General features: G+C 43.1%; 1 long non-coding RNA gene across 1 annotated transcript; it reads right to left on the bottom strand.

Moving 5' to 3' along the window:
* Positions 1-16,016: 16,016 nt before the first annotated feature.
* Positions 16,017-16,517, bottom strand: LOC134158895 (uncharacterized). The gene is made up of 2 exons (XR_009962945.1): positions 16,438-16,517; positions 16,017-16,289 (listed from the first exon to the last, which is right to left on the bottom strand). It is a non-coding gene; the product is annotated as an uncharacterized LOC134158895 (long non-coding RNA).
* Positions 16,518-16,744: the final 227 nt, after the last annotated feature.

Below are 16,744 nucleotides of genomic sequence, written 5' to 3'. Positions count from 1 at the left end.
AGATGCATTAGGGTTTCTTGGCTGTGCCATTGACTGCTCTGGTTTTACTACGGGTTGTTTATGGAGGAGGATAACAGAGCCATCAGTGAGCACTCAGAGTTCAAGTTGGGCAGCTGGGTCCTGCAGATCTGCTGTGAGAGTGGGGGATGAGAAGTTTTGAATCCCCAGCAACTTCTGTGTGTTGTGTGGAGAAGGTCTGGGGGGTTCTTTCCATAAGGGTGCAATGCTCTGGTTTTCTTCTTGTGCCATACCCTGGTGATGTGTGGGTTATTTCTTGAGCTGCCATGGTGCCGGGTAATGTACATGTGTGTAAGGGATTGCTCCTCATCCTGGTCATTTTCAACCCCCGTGGAAAAGGGGACAGTTGTGATTACCTTCCTACAGATGGACTAAGGGAAATGAAGAGGGATTTCCTTGGACACACAGGAACACACCAACGTGCCTCAGCTGGCACAAGACACAACTTTCCATAGTAAGTTTTAACTACAAGATGGTTCACCTGACATCATGTGAAACCTCTTTTACACACAGGAAACACAAATCATTTTGCAAGCCGAACAAAGGCTGAACAAATCGGTTTCTGTTGCCTCTTCATTTAGAGAAAATGCTGGGGATGAAGATGTCAAAGTTTTCATAAAACATGGTGATACTACATGGGCAAGAAAAACGTAAAGGCTGATCCCCATCCAGTCACTGCAAGGGACTTGCAGGAAGGCTCCTTCCTGGGCTTTGGGCTGTCTTCTCAGGCATCCTTCTTGCAGAGTGGATCCTGACTGTCTGCCTACAGAGATGTAGAAAGGAACCTTAGGAAGAAGATTCAGAAAGTCTGACTGGCCCGCCTGCATTCTTTGTGTGGCATGGAGATCTCCAGGTAAGCCAGCAGCAAGACGTTTAGGAGATTAGAACCATTTCTAAACATCACATATTGTCTTACTAGAAACTGTTCTCCTGGGCACTGTTTAAAAGTTGTTAAGTTGTGGGAGACCCAGTCTGATAAAAAAAGAGAAGTTTCTTGGTTGGACCAGTGGAAGTTCTCTATTCTAAGTCAGACCTTTGGTTCAATCTTGTTCTTACAGAGAGAGAGAGAACAAAGAGCAAGCCAACCAGAATTTGGGATGGTATGATATAATCAGTGATGTGTCTACTGCTTCTCTGCCTAAGTGGTGAGAACTCACATACTTGGGACATAGGATTGAGGAGCCAAAACAAACTAACTGTAGAGCTTGGCTTGGGAGAGGAAGATGTTAGCATACGTCATCCACTTCAAAGCTGTATCTCTAGTATCTAACCCAGCATGGGTATGTTTCTTCATGTGATACCAAAGAGGCTGGCCATTGGTGGTGCAGTACAAGCTGAAGATGCTGTGAATGGTGTGTTTAGCAGTGGCAGCAGTAGATGGTTTGTTACACCTCAGAGACTGATTGTTTCCTCTGTTGTAAATCTGAAAGAAATCTGTAGGCTTCTTAGGAGGTAATAATAAGATAATAACAATAGAAAATAATAACTGATAAGTGAAAGAGAAGAACACAGAAAAGGAAACAGTGTATGGACTGGCTGAATGCCTCAGGGACACAGGTGGGAGGGAGGTCTCTGCCCTATGCTAACTCCTTTTATGCTTTTGGTCCATTATTCTGTCATATTTCAGTTTTTCTTTCATTCATGGCACAAGAAAATGGTGAGTGGGGAAATTTAGTGGGTAACAGCAGGGCATTTTGAGGTTTCGTGTAGCACAAGATGCCACTATGGAGCCAGGTCCTCGGCTGGAGGTGAAGACAGTGATTTACACAAGCTGACGATCTGGCTCCCCCTTTTCTAGTACGTCAACGCACATTCATCCTTATGCCAGCAACATGCAGGCCCCCATTGCAATCATTTAATAAGTTTAAGGAAGTTCCTGTTTTGATCTTTTGTTATAATCAGTGTTATTACGAATGCAAACAATAACAAGAACAATTGTAGTCATCAATGGAGCTATTGGTGAAGAATACAGGGCTTTCCTGCTTAGACACAACTGTGAAGAGGACTGTTTACTTAGCTAGCCTGTCCTTTTATAGTTACCAACAGGAAATGTTTGCAATGTTTGTGTAAGAAGGAGACTCCAAATTATCCCACATGGTCTCTTCAAAGGGATGTGAGAACAGAATGTATGTTTTAAATAAAGTCTCACAGCCCTTTTTTTGCCTGAAGAGTGAGCACATATGGTTTTGATGGACTTGCTAACCTATTGTCTCTGTCTTTACAGCCCAGGTTTGTCACATTCTCACCTGTACATGGAAAAGTTCTGGATTAAAACTCTTTTCTTATTTTTGGTTCCCCCCGAATTGCTTTAAACATTGGTAGACAGTATGATAAGGCCAACTTGACTGAAAGAGCCTCTATTATTGGATGTCCAGATGTTTGACCAACACATCTTCACAGTGGATGACTGAAGTGGGATTGTCTGGAGTGGGAAGAAGTGACACCCATGATTGTATAGGAACAAAAGCATGAGACAGCATCTTTTTGGTCACCTACAGGAGTGAAGTGCTGGGAACTCACTGGACTGTTAACAGATTAACCAGGGTGTCTCTTTCTAAACAATAAGCTACTGTTGCAAGTGTAAATTAGGGCTTAGTTTTGTCTTGGTCTTGTTTCTTGTTACAGAGACTTATACAACAAATAAAACAGTTCAGAAAGCATCTCAGGCTCCACCTCAGTAAATCAGTGATGTGCACAGAGCAAATATCAGACCCACTTTGATCAACAGGGTTTTGTCATTTAAAGCTACAGAATTACCTGTTAATACCCATTAATACATGGGTGGTGGAGGGGAACATCTTGTAACCTAGATAATGGAAAACATTTATGAACACTAGAGCTGGGAGTCCTGTTATCTTATCACAGACAGCTAAGGAAAGTTTGGTCCACACATGTGACTATTGCCTTGCTGTACAGTGGCATTTGTATGTCAATTTAAGATTTGAGTCCTATTAGGAGTGGGAACTATTTTATCCACATTTTACACATGGGGGAAGGGAGGCAGAGAGAGAGATTAAGGGACTTGCCCAAGGTCACACAGGAAGCCTGTGCTAGAACCAGGATATGAACAGAGATTTCCTGAGCCTCCATTTGCTGCACTAACCACAAGCTCTTCCTTCCTCCTTCATTTGGGAGAAACAACAAGTTTTCTTTAAGAGGTGCCCTGCAGGGAACGTGGCTACATGGTTCTTTGCATGTGGAGAACACTCTACAGGCAAGTGACATCCTTGCACTGAAGCACAGCTTCAGTATTTGTGTGCTTGTACCAGAAGAAACAAGTCACCCATACACTCCTTTCTCTATGGCACTGAGTTTTGCTGGTGCAGAACTGCTTTGGGGTCATAGGGCTGTGCAATTTGATGACTGTGGCCATGCCTGTGAAGAGCATGGCCTCTGGGAAGTGGTTTTTACTTACTGGCCCATACACAGACATCTTCATTGCAGATCTGAGCTGATTGCCCAAGGGCCAGTTAAAGAAAGGACAATAGGTTAAGTTGGAGACTTGCATAAGTGAAGATGACTTTGTCCCTGTTAGACCTAATGTCAGCTCCAGGACATGGACAAAATCTTAGCTTGTAATTTCATTTGTTTCTTGCTCAGTGAATTCCTTTCTTTCCAGATATGGCAGAAGTCAGACTTTCTCTTCCAGGTATGAGTGGAAAAGTGTCCTGCAGGATGAACAAGAGGGACTAGAAAAGGCTCGTGATGGATGAGCACCTTGGGTGTCAATGGGTAGGAATGTCACTTCAGCATCTCATGATAAAAAGCCTCGTCTCTTCCATCAGGAAGATGCTGGGGAAAAATGGGCCAGAGACAACATACCACCAGTTCTACATAATTTTTGTGAGGTGGAGACTTCCTTTAAGTGATGTTGCTGATTGATCTCTCTTGATTTACAAGGGACAGATACTGTTCCTGTGGGATTTACTGCCATCGTTGTATAGGATAACCAGGATGAGGTAAGCAGCAGCTTGAGCTTCCTCTATCTACGTGTGTAACCAAACCACCATTCAGAAGAGGGACGTTTTAACTCACACACACATATACAAAATGAATAATGTTGTCAGTGGCATCACCTCTGATTACAAATGACAATACAGTCATCTTCTTGTGCAGGTTGAATGAAAAGGACATTCCCAAATAAGTTTTTGTGGTTATTTTTTGTGGTCACCTACTCCCCTTCCTATCATGTTCCCTTAGGATTAACACAGATCAGAGAGAGGCCACACGCCTTTTATTCTCTTAGGCACGTTTAACTTGTCACCATCTCACCTCCAAATTCAGCCAGGCAAGGACCCAGCTGCTCATCTTCGACTACTTTTGTGCTGAGCATGGGATCTATTTGCTCATGGGGAAAACAGAAACTTCCCCATCTCACCACAATATCATCGCTCCTTATCTATCCCTGCATTTGGTAACAAACCACAGGGATTTTCCTTCAGGAGAGATGTTGGCTGAAGACTACAGTTCCCCAGAAAGAACTGGGATGGGGTGCAATCACCCAGCCTAACCCCAGGCTGCAGTGCCAGAATGAGGGCAACAAGGATAGTCTAATGGGTAGCCTAAAAGATGTGCTGCCTTTGTTTCACTGCTTTATCATTAGCTGGTCCCAGGTACGATGCTTTTATCTGAAATATTGAGACCAGTTTTTCTGCTCAGTTAATGACAACATCCTGATACAGTCTCATAAGATTAGCATATGCTAAGAAAATGCAAGCAGGGAAGTTATGGATAGTGCTGGAATAGATTCTGGGGGTAGAAGGAATATCAGGCATCCTGTTAAAAATTAATTTCCCGGGTTTTGGCAGCACACTGTAAGCAGTGTTATATAGACAGTTACCTGTCTCACAGGCACACCCCATTGCCATATTTTTTATTGAGCTGACAAAGATGCACCTGGGTACAGGGAAAAAAATATTATTGAAAGCGCATCCTTCTCTAGCCAGATGCTTGTCTTCCTTTGGTCAAATGTAGCTGCTTCACCCCCTGTTTTTTTTCTTTTCCTTATAGTTTCCATTATGTCAGAAAGACATTCAAAATATCCCTGGAGAATTTTTAAGTATTTAGGATTTTATTTGAGTCAAAAGTTCAATTTTATGACAAATTAATATACTTCAGGGCAAATTTGTGATTTGGGACTCTTGAAAGTGAATATAGAGGACTAAATTTGCTGCTAGAAATTCTAATGAGAAACCATGATAGCCTTCCTCCTTTGTCATTCTCAGTGTCACACTCAGTTACATTTCAGATCTGGAATTCTAGTAAGTACTGGTGTCTTCAATGGGATGTCCCTGTGGATTTAAATATTACTAACATGTGTAAGCATTGTAGACCGTATCTCATCCTAATTGATATCAAATTTTCAGAGAGCTGTCAACGTGCTCTTGCTGAGTCCCCAAAGTTTATTTTATTTCCTTATAACTGTGTCCTATTCAAAAAATGTATGTCTATGCATTTGCCATTAGCCATGATGCTTAAAGGATTTGGTCAACCCGTCATGGGTACATATAGTGTGACACAGAGACCACACAGGTTGCAAATATGGATCAGTGCATGGCCAGTGTATCCTGTTTTTAAACGAAGCCAGGAACCAAATCACTGGTGAGTGTTTGTGACTAGCTTGGAAAGATGAAATCAGGACTTGCTTGAGTTAACAAAACGAAAAGACCAAAACCCATCTGTGCATTGTGGCAGTATAGGACAGGCTGGGCTGTGTTTATTCAGATTCCCATGAATCCACATGCACTAAAACCTAATAGAAATCTTCTGGTACTACTAGATACGAGGTCAGCTGCCTCACACTGACCGTTCAGACATGCAGATATATCTGAAATGAGAAACAGGGGATTTTACCAGTGGGATACTTAACCTGAGACCACAAAGTCTAAGGCTTCAGATTCACTGACCTGAAAATGAGAGTAGGGCTGTAGCTAGAGAAAGGTCTTCTGTTTTAGGGTGAGTGTGGACAGCTCTGGGCTCTGGACCAGCATGAAGCTCGAATAGCTGAGATGTCCTCTCATGAAGGGTTATAGAACTTGATGGCAGCAATTAGTACCTGGAGGGGAGCGGTATATGTGCTGCTTTCAGCTGTGAAGGTTGCAATGTGGCAGTGCCCCTGGGCTACCATTTTAGACATCTAAAGATGTCTCATTTAAGATGAAAAGAAGAATCACCATGGGTCACCATTCAGCTCAGATGAATCTCATCCGTTGAATTCATATTTTTTGGTAGATATGTGCACAGCACTGTGTGGAGATATATGAAAATATAGATTAGAGTTGCTTGGATCCGGGAAAAAGTATTCCTGTGGGAACATGGGACTTGACCCTAATAAAGAGGAAAACAAGTAAGTGGAGCTCTGCTCCTTTCAGCTAGTGCTGTGTTCTGTAGACATACCTGGTGCTTTTGTGACTTTCTGGTTGTATATATGATAATCAAGAAATACTAATTATGAAGGCAATTTCCATTCTCTCCACCTTCCCACAACCCTTGACAGCAAGTCAGGTTTTGCCTTTTGAAAGGAGAAGTTATTTTTATTCACGTTGCAGAAGATTTTCCAAACTCCACATATATTGTTATGTCTCTCAAATGCATTACATCACAGGACTCTTCTGAAAGGTGTCCAAATCCTGCATTAAAATGCTTGTGGGAAGAGTTGAAAAAAAATAAACGGTTTATGTTAAATGGTATTTGGAAAAGGGAATGAAATGCATTGCACTGATATGGTGCAAAGGTAATGTGCTAATGGATGCTTTGGTTTTTAATTAAGTGTCATGCTCTCCCTCATTAAACTCCATTCTGAAGTTATGTGAACTTACATATGCCTTCCCCCTCTTTCCTTCTTTTACACTGGATAGCGTGTAAGAGAAGGGTAGTGAAGTATGAACTCTCTGAACATTATGCCGTGGAAAACGTAACCAAAGCAGGTGGTTTTATGTTAAATTAGGAGAGAATCTGATCTGCCCATATTTCAAACAGTGACTTGGAGGGCTCTGGAAAACAGCAGACTCAATTTGTGCCTCATGGCTTGATGGGACCTATACTGCATGCCTTAGAAAGCCATTGCTGCTTCAGTTCATGCTGAGAGGAAGAGCAGCATTTGAACTTTCCCTCAGCACATTCTTGTTGAGTGTGGTGGACTTTGGCCAGTGAAGTTGGGGTACTACTGATGTTAAAGATCTTTATTAGTGAGACTTTTGCTCTATCCACATTGTGCTTTTACAGTGTTCCCGTGGGCCAAGTATTCTGACTGTTTGCATTGGGATACCCTGGGGACACCATGCAAGCCTTGCTTATAAGCCATGAAGGGAAACTTTGGGCCTCTTGGCCTTCACAACATCCTCTAGGAACACTTAATGTGCTTTTCTGGACAACTCCAAATTTGGAAAGCTACCTGTCTGAGCATCCAGAGCCTTTAAACACATACCCCATGTATAGCTCTCTCAGCACTCCTCAGTGCCCAGTATTTCAAAGGTTTGGAGACAAACCTGGCTCATATCCAGCTTTTTCTCAGAATCATCTAAGTCCAGAAGATCATGGGATGACTGCCTGACTTCACATCCCATCCCAGCCAAGGATATGACAGAAGTATTCTGCTGTTCTCCCTTGGACCATCTCCAAGGCCAGGCTCCCAGAGGTCTTGTCCTGTGGTGGGAACATACTAACATAAGCGTTGCAGGCACCTGCTGAACAGTGATGGTGGCTGAGGAGAGGCTTATGGGCCCCAAAGAGGATTTTGGTCCACTTTTCATAGTGCAAAGTTCTCTTTAAGGGCTGGATTGTGCTGACTTTGAGAAAGAAAGCAATGACTGCATCTTATGAGGGGTCCTATACTTGTGAACACGATTCACACACTCAGGGGATAAACACCTTCAGGGGATTTCTCTTTGCTCTGTCCACTTTCAGGTTTTGATATGTTTTAGGCAGAAGTCAGGCTCCTCATTACTCAGGCTGGACAATTCTGACAAAGCTGCTTTGTAAGAATGGTAAAGTGAGTCATCCTCTGAAGGTATCTATCTCCCAAGTGGTGGTTGGATGGCCAACATAGATGAGATGCATAACTCAGATGGGTCAAGATAAACCATACCCCACGCTTATCTACCTGGTACCTAGTTGTCTGGGAACTCAAAGTATACAGGGATCAAAAAAAAGTAGGTACCAGTCCAAGCTTGTGCTACTGCAAGTTCATAAACGTTCTTTATTAGCTGCTTCTATTAATTCCTTTACTTACTAATTGAGAAATATTAGTATTAGAAGGAAACGGGCTCTTTCGTTTAGTACCTTTGGTGCTGCTCACACTGAGAGCAGAGATTGAGGACCAGGACAGCTGCCTCATAGCCTCAGCAGCCTCCTCCCCTTCCCTCACCATGAGACCTTGATGTCTTCAGGAGAGTGATAAGGAGACTGAATTTAAGAAAACCCCCTTCAGAATAATGTTGTGAAGGCCCAGATGAACAAATCTTCACACTGTGTTGTTGGGCCTTCTCTATGAGACACACCAGGGAGGACAGAGGTTATATGAAGATGCTGGAGATACCAGCTTTCCTAGATCTTCAATCCAGACATTTGGCAGCAGCTCAGAGTTGGTCATATTAGAAAAGACTGAGTACTGTTTGCAGAAACTGGGAGAATTCCCTTGGATTTATTTCTATTTCTGTATTTAAGTTCATTTTTCATTCCAGAGCTACTTCTCCACATAGCAGCAGCTGCTACTGAGAACCCACAAGGCACCTGGGAAGGTCAAAAAGATGGACATTTTAAAGAAACCAGACAACAGTTTCCTTTTATTTTATCTTGTAAACACATTTGCAGTCTAGTTAAAACAACAAAGCAAGACATTTCATACATTCAGTTCCTTAATTGAATGATAGACCAGAGCCTCGGCTGGTGTGATTCTGTATCCTTCCCTTGCAATCAATTTAGTGCCATGGGAAATTCACTTCCAAAACCCATTTTTCTTCGTGAACACAGGAACTTTTCATGTAGTTTCTATCAAGGCTTTTACCACTGCTGCTGCTGACATCACCCCATTGCTTGCAGAATGTCCAGCTCCTAGAGAGCCTTTCTCCATTGTGTCGTTGGGTGCCCTGTTACCAATCTCACTATGACTGAGACACACTTTGGCTAACTTCATTAGTCATGTACCATGAAAAGCTTTCCACTAAGGAAGGTTCAGCCCAGTCTTAGTTTTGCCAGGCCACTTGACTGCCATGCAGTCAATAATTTTTTTATACTAAAAAGGTAATTGAAACACTTATAACACTTTAATATATGTAGCTCTTATAATGTATAACACTTGTAACGTCATGTAATGGCTTGACAATAACCCAGCTGAGCCAAGCACTTCTTTATTCTTTTAAAGACACTTAACTCACTTTTTAAAGGAAGTTAACATGGTTACCCGGGTCGTTTTGCAAGTTTTTCAGTGATTTAGTCTCGTTCATGAATGTACCCATTTCCTTTAAGAAGATATATACCTAAACCACAGTGCATGGACATGAGTCAATAAAGGAGCAATTCTTGTAAGTTTATATGCATTGATACTGTTTGCTAAAAATAGGCTATGGCAACAGAATTGCATGACAAGACACTGCCATCTGAGAACTTGAACTGTTGTATAACACCGGTATATAACATTGCATCTGTGTGGAAAGTGGTAAACCAAGTCTAAATGGGCTGTGTCTGTACTGGAACTTCAGAGCATCACTGGGTTTTCAATTGTCAGTGAAAAAAATCAAAGAGAATCCTTCCCCTTTTTTTATTAATCTCACATTTGCAGCGGGAAGTCGAAGGTTTCTGTGGATCTTTGCAATTGGCACACCTGTGCAGAGATAGGAAAGGGAGGGAGGGGGTGAGAAAAACCTCACAGTTCTTTTCTCTCCTGTTTTTATGCGACTGTTGGTACCCGCACACAGGTCTTCAGGCAGCTTGAGTGTCAGAAGGGTATTTGACGCAGTCCAGCCTGGCAGACAACTTAAGGAAAATGCACTTTTTGGCATAAAAACTAAATTCCAGGGTAACTTCAAAGGTTTCTCGATGGCTGATTTTGCCCTGTGACAGGGCTATGTGATGCACTGGCTATATGGAAATTAGAAGGAGAAATCAAAAAACAAAACAGAAGGAAAAAAAAAAAAAGAAGGAAAAAGAAAAAAGAAAAAGGGGAGAAACATAATGTGAAGCCTAAAATCATGCCAAAGAGGGCACGTTCTGCAGGCTGATGTAGGACAGAGCAATCAGAGCTCTCGGTACAGTAAGCGGAAAGCAGAGCAGCTGCACTGTGTTTTACCTCTTTGAAACTGCTAACAGGAAGCAGCCCTGACGTGAGGCAGGGAACCAGTCCTTCAGACGCTGGAAGGCTCTCAGTGTTCTCAGCACTTTGCGAGAGGCACCCACGACTTCTCCCGCGCCCAGCTTACAGAGGGTCCATTCTGCTGCAGCCTCTCCACATCCTGGTTTTCCTCTCTCAGCTTCCCCAGTGCTGGCCCGGAGGAGAGAGTCACAGCTTCTGCCAAGCCTTCCCCATCTCCAAGGCCAGTCTCCCTCCTAATGCACTTTGGGGGCTTAAATTGCACAACAGAACAAGCACAGGAGCCTCTTTGCCATGCACGGGAGTATTATGAACTCCTATGTAATACCGGGCAGGTATTAATGATGCCAACTCACACCGCAGCACATCGGAGTTGAGATGTGAAATTCAGGGCAGCCAAGTGGATTTTTAAGCATCCCAAAGGTCAAATAATATGGGCTGCTTGAAGCTCCATTTGCACGAGCAGAAACCTTGCTGTATGCAAACACGCACGCAGGCACCCCTACACATGCAGGCTTACATGTAAAAAGAACTCTTGCTTCTTCTCTTTTTCTTCCTGATATGCATGTTGTGGAAAATGTGTGTCTCTGTGGGTCTGGTGACATGCAAATGTTTATGTGGGTGTTAAAAAGAAAATGGAGAAGGTGTGAAGCATGTATTCAGAGAGCCAGAAGCCACACACAGGCTTCTATTTATAGCACCCCCGTTGTGAAATAGAGAAAACGAACTGCAGCTTCTATCTGCTGCTCCCAACTGAAGTTTGACAAGAGCAGATAAAACCTTTTAGGGTCTCTTTGTAGTTGTAACTGACAACAAAAAGTGATGAGTTAGCTGTTTCCTTTGCGACCCTCTTAAGCAGGTGAAGAAGTCAACCGCTGCCGTGAGTGGAACAAACTGATGCTGCCTCAGCGCCTGAAAGTGAACTCCTTCTCATGCAGAGCCCTGGTCAAAACCCAGAAATAGTTCTTGTTTATGAGCACAACTGCCTCCCAACCTGGATTCCCAGCGCCAGGTGAAGAATTCATGATCCAAACACCTTGGGGTGCACCAATCTTCCCATTTCTTTCTAGTTACATCTGTTAGAAAAACAGAGAACCAGGGTCCTAGTATCAGAGCTGAGATCAGAGGTTATGCTTCAAACCCACTGATGATTTCTTATGCCAATAATAGAACAGCTGCAGCTCTGCTCTCGCTTTTTTCTTTGGGATCGACTACAATGTGATCCTGCTGCTGCATAGCATCCTTCCTTTCACCTTTCACACCTTGTTTCCTGAGGGCACTAATTCAAGTATTTTCCTGCTTGAAGCTCATATATTCACTGAGTGAGAAATCATCTCACTACTCACCTCTTTCCTCCATGAAGGCTGGTCCTTGCAGTAGGCTACTCTTGACTCTTATGCTAGTGTAGGACATACACAGTCTCTTTCTCAGCTCCTCATTCCATGACACCTTCAGATCACAGCCCTCATGCAAATTATGGATTTCTCCATGAGGAGCTGGGAGCCACCAATTTGCTCTTTGTTTGGGTGGTAGAGGTGGGTTTGGCCCTTGGAAAATGACAGCGCTGGCAGCTGAATACTGAGATCCTGCCTTAGGTCTGCACTTTGGCCTAGTGATGGTGGAAAAACTAGCTTAAATCTGAGCTGCTTTTAATCCCCATTGTATATTTTATTTTATTTTATTTTATTTTATAAAATGTAAAGAACACAATGGGTTAGAAAAATTTTGTGACTTATTGTTTCTTGCAGCACACACTTTTCTCAGAAATAAAAATCCCGAATTATTAAATAATTATTAAAAAGCCACAAACCTCCATTTCCATGTTTTACAAAGAAGTATGTTGATATTTTTCTTTAAAAGGCAGTTTTGATTTGCAATTTTTGTGTGTGTGGTTTCAAAAAATAATGTCTAAAAGCCTGAGACAAAATATGCACCTGTATTAAATTTTAATGAAATCAATATTTTTTGAATTAATCTTTGAACTCTGTTGACTCACCAAAAATTCTGAATGTTTTCATTCTGAGTTGATCTGAGTTGAATTTTTATCAAACTCTGCATTTTAAAAATTCAAGTGAACCAATAAATTAGTTATTTGCACGGTCCTGGGATAATATTAAGGAGTGAGTTTTGTCTCTGTCTCATCTGGAGTTGCTGGCAAAGCAGTTAAGTTGAACTTCTCTTTCATTCTAATGTTTATTTGTTTCATTCATTCCATATGAAAACTGCTTTGATTGAACAAACTGGTCACCTGGGTCACTGTCTGTTCCTTGACTAGAATAGAACATATCTCTTTGGGATGATCAACCCTGAGGTCTGGTTTTAGAAACATATATGTTAAGTGAGTTCTTCTGTGTCTAATATCATTGCTGGGTTTAGACCAATGCCTTTCTCTGTGGGGTAATATCTCGGTGGGAGCACTGTTTTGGCAAACTCTCTTCTCAGATTTGGGCCTTGCCTCCTGGTGCAAGCATTACTACTAAGAATTTCTTGCATTTTCTTGGTGAACGCTCCTTAGTATTTGCTTGAATCTGTGTGTTTTCTTCTCTCTCAATAAACCACTTTCACAGGTGTTGATAGGGAGAGATCACAGGGAGCGACAAACATTGCTGAGATGCTTTCCTTTCAAGCAACAACTGAAAAAGCACCATCTCTTTGGAAAACTTTTGTTTAATCTTGGTCACTTTTAATTCTGTTCTTTTTGTGTTGCTTTCCTGGTGATAAAAATAGAGCAAATATCCCTTTAGAGACAAACGAGCAAACCAACCAACCAACCAACCAAAACTTACTCTAAAAGCACAGGTTCTACGTAAACCCCAGCAGCCAAACCACCCTCTGGTCTAGAGGAAACCAGCCAGGTCTTTGCAAAATAAAGGTGGAACATGTTCTTCACTCCTGCTTTGCTCACATACCTAGACCAAAAGTCAACGTGAAAACCTGGCTTTGCACTCACCTACAGGTCAACAAGGGCAAACAAATTAAGTCCCTAACGCATGTCAAAGCACTGCTGTGGGTGTGGGTGTGTCACTGGAGGACACTGATTTGAACCGTGCTTCAGTTACCCAATTGTCTTCTTGGGCAATGTGCTCCACTGCAATGGGGTGAGAAGCCTTGCTCAAGGTTCTGCCTGCTATGAGACATTGTCCTTGCCTTAGAGAGCTCTCAGCTGAAGGGACAAAGACAGCAAGAGGTGAAAATAATGAAGAAACTATTGCCAAGGGTAATAAAACAGGGCACTGCTGGAAAAAACACATTTCTCTCTCCTTCTACAGTGCCCATGGTGGTGCTGATGGAGACATGTCTAGTCCTGGGGGTTCTAAGCACATTTCTGTATTTGTTATTTTAGCATAGTTACGAAGTTTTAGATCAGGCACTGCGTAACTGCTGGTTCTAAGCCTAAGGTAAAACACTTCTTGGTGTCCTCAGGACTTTAAACTTGCGTTAGGTGAAACATGTTAAAGCACAGCTAAGCTGCTTCAGCTCACTAGTCAGGGCAAAAGTAGAGGGGAGAGAGAGGTCCTTCGGTTTAGCCCCGGGGCAAACTCATGGTGCGGTGGGGTTCAGGGATGAAGGACTGACCTCAGCAAATTCACCTCAGTCAAAACGAAATGCTTTCTCTTTATTATTGTTTTACCTCAGGATAACTCAGGCACCTCAGTCATTCTGAGGTTAAGAAAGAAACCCCAAACCCAGCTTTTTCAAGCAGCAAAGACAAGCCCTAACTGTAGACTTCGCTGAAGGGCTCACCTTCACTTGGGATGCTTGGTAGATCAGCACTGCCAATTAGTTAAATGCATTACAGCAATAATTGTGGGTGTTCCTTCAAAGCCCACCCGTCTTTTTCTCTTTTTTATCTTTGTTTTAAATGAGCAAGGATTTAGCCAATGTATTGAGGGAGAAGGGAAGGTAGTAGCTCCTGAAAGAAGCTGCCAATAATTAGGAGCACATATTCTAAAGCTACTCATGCATGCTGGTCTCTGAACTGTCTCTATAACAGGAGCAAGAAGGTTTCATTGGAAACAACAGTTCTACAGCCTTCAGGTGCAGCATTTGGACTTTTTTATTCGTTTTCTCCAACACAAAAAGCCACTGCGCTTCATCTCCCCTCACCTTGTACTAAACTGAACCAAACCTAAGCAAAAAGATGGGGCTGGCAAAGCTCCAGCTGAGTGCAGAGGGTATGCTCAAAAGCAGGAAGCTGTGGCAAAGCTGAGTCGCTGAAAAGCTGCTGGAGCTAATATACTGTGGTCATGGGGACAGGCAGCAGCATCTGTGTAGTGATGGGAAGACTCAAAAGTACCTTCAAAATAGGCTTGTAAAATACTGCTGATTTTTGCACTTTGAGTGGGCTTTTGTGCTTGAAGCATTTAGAACACCTTTTGCGTTGAGCTGGAGCGCATAGTTTATCCCTATGTGCGACGTGTGCCTTTCAGAAGCCTCATTTGCTGCCTGAGCACTGAAACGCAGAGGTAGGCTTTGAAGGTGAAAGGGATGCGTAGGATTGGGTTCATCTGGCAGCATTTGTTACAGCATCTGAAGTTAAAGCAGGTTGTAAACACTTGCTGGTGAATAGCTGCCTTCCCCCTGTTCTTTCCGTGGCAGTGTGAAAAGCCAGGTGTGCACTTATGGATTGACTAATTCTTTTTTATGGGGTGGAAAAAAAAAAGGTACTGGCTGTGAAGCCAATAAAAAACACCAGGTGGTCACGATATCATGGAGGCCTATTGTTCTAGGAGATTGTTTCATTTATTCATATGGACTGCGATGATGATAACAGGATACATAATATTGCCATGTGAGATAGGGAGTGAGGAGATAGGTGGGCGAGGTAAGATGTCCTTTTCCTTCTCTGGCTGCCCTTAGGAGGGAGGAAGGAGTGGCTATGTTCCAGATCTGAAGAGCCAACGCAAGCTGAGATAAAGGGAGGACTTCCACCAGTACTTCAGTAGCTGTTACCTTAAGATGCCACAGGTCATTAGAGAGCTGCAGCCAACACACATAGAGGGAGGGACAAGCTCCAGTCCCCAGTCTTGAGCTCTCTGCTCTTCTAGATACCTGTAGGTGCCTGCCCTTGTAGCTGTATTGGTTTTGGGTAGGGTCTCAGAGACTGTTTCATGTGTTTCTTGATGCCTGGACTGGGCATAAGGAACCACTTGTGCCTGATGGAGGCACAGATATAATTTCTGTGGTCCTTACTCTACTGAGGGCCAGAAAATACATACACCTCCAAGATGCCACTGACTTGTGGAGCCTGGACAAACCAACCAGGAATTACTGATAACCTGCATGCTGGTTTTACGTGGTTTTTGGAGCTTTTCAGCTTTTCAGCCCTGCTCTCAGGTGGAAGAAACTGTGAGAATGTGTCAAGTGGGTTAGTGGAGCTGTGTCAAAACCCACTCGCAGATCATGCTCACTGCTTGCACATCATCTGGTCTATAAACCTAAGGCCTAACCTGCCTAACTGTAAGTGCATAAAAGGATTTGGTTGAAGGACAAAGGTAGGTTCTCAGGCAAGTTGAGTGGGATGGGTCTGGACCTCCTAGGCCACCTCAGGGCTCTGTGAAAGATGATGCTTTGAGTCTTCTTTGCATCCTAGTGTGGACCCAGTTAGGATGAAAGAGATGTAAATAGAGATGGATGTCACCACCAGCTTCAAGCTGGAGCTTTTCTGGGTGGCTAGGTCCTTTGTGCAATCTGCAGCCAGTGAGGTGACCAAGGAGCATTTACTGATGAAGCTGGTATCATCAAGCCTGCCCTTACATCCCAATACAGAAGCAGAGCAGAGTGCCTAATGCATTCTCTGGTCCAAAATATCTTCCATGCTGTATCTCTGCTGTGGGATCACATTCAGGGATCAAATACTCTGCTGTGGGATCACATACTCAGCTGTACTCTCAGATGGTGAGTAGAAGAGACAAGGAAATGAAGAGCAAAAGCCTTTCTTTTTCCTAGAGAGTATGCTCTGTACCTAGTGTGGTGGAACCAGAGTTAAAGAAAATAATTTATGTTGGCCTGAGCTGTGGTTTGGAAAGAGAAAAGGAGAAAAGAAACTAAACAAAAACACTGGCCCACAAAGAAGAGAAAACAGGAAAGGAAAAGAACAAAACATCCTGTACCCAGCAGCCAGTCAGTCGAGGAGGGAGGGTCCATGTTATCTGCATTCCTCTGCTGAAGTGGGCACAGGCAGCCTTCATCAGGTCTGTGCTGCTCAAACCTTTCCTTTCCTTTCTTTAGCCTTTCAGGTCATCCGACTGTGTGATGTCTCTTGTTTATCCCAGGGCTGGATCAGCAGGACCAAAGGAGGTTTCAGACATTTCCTCCTCTCTCAATGCCACTTCATGATGAGTGAGAGCATGTGCAGACTGTACCATTCCCAGCTCCTCTCCTGGGATGGGTATCAGAGATCCCCACTGAGCACTGACA

This window comes from Pezoporus occidentalis, unplaced genomic scaffold (assembly GCF_034315485.1).
Source record: "Pezoporus occidentalis ecotype Australia unplaced genomic scaffold, CSIRO_AGI_Poc_V1 ctg136, whole genome shotgun sequence".
Lineage (NCBI taxonomy): Eukaryota > Metazoa > Chordata > Aves > Psittaciformes > Psittacidae > Pezoporus > Pezoporus occidentalis.
Note: the sequence above shows the minus strand (reverse complement) of the source record. Positions and strands in the feature narration are given on the sequence as shown.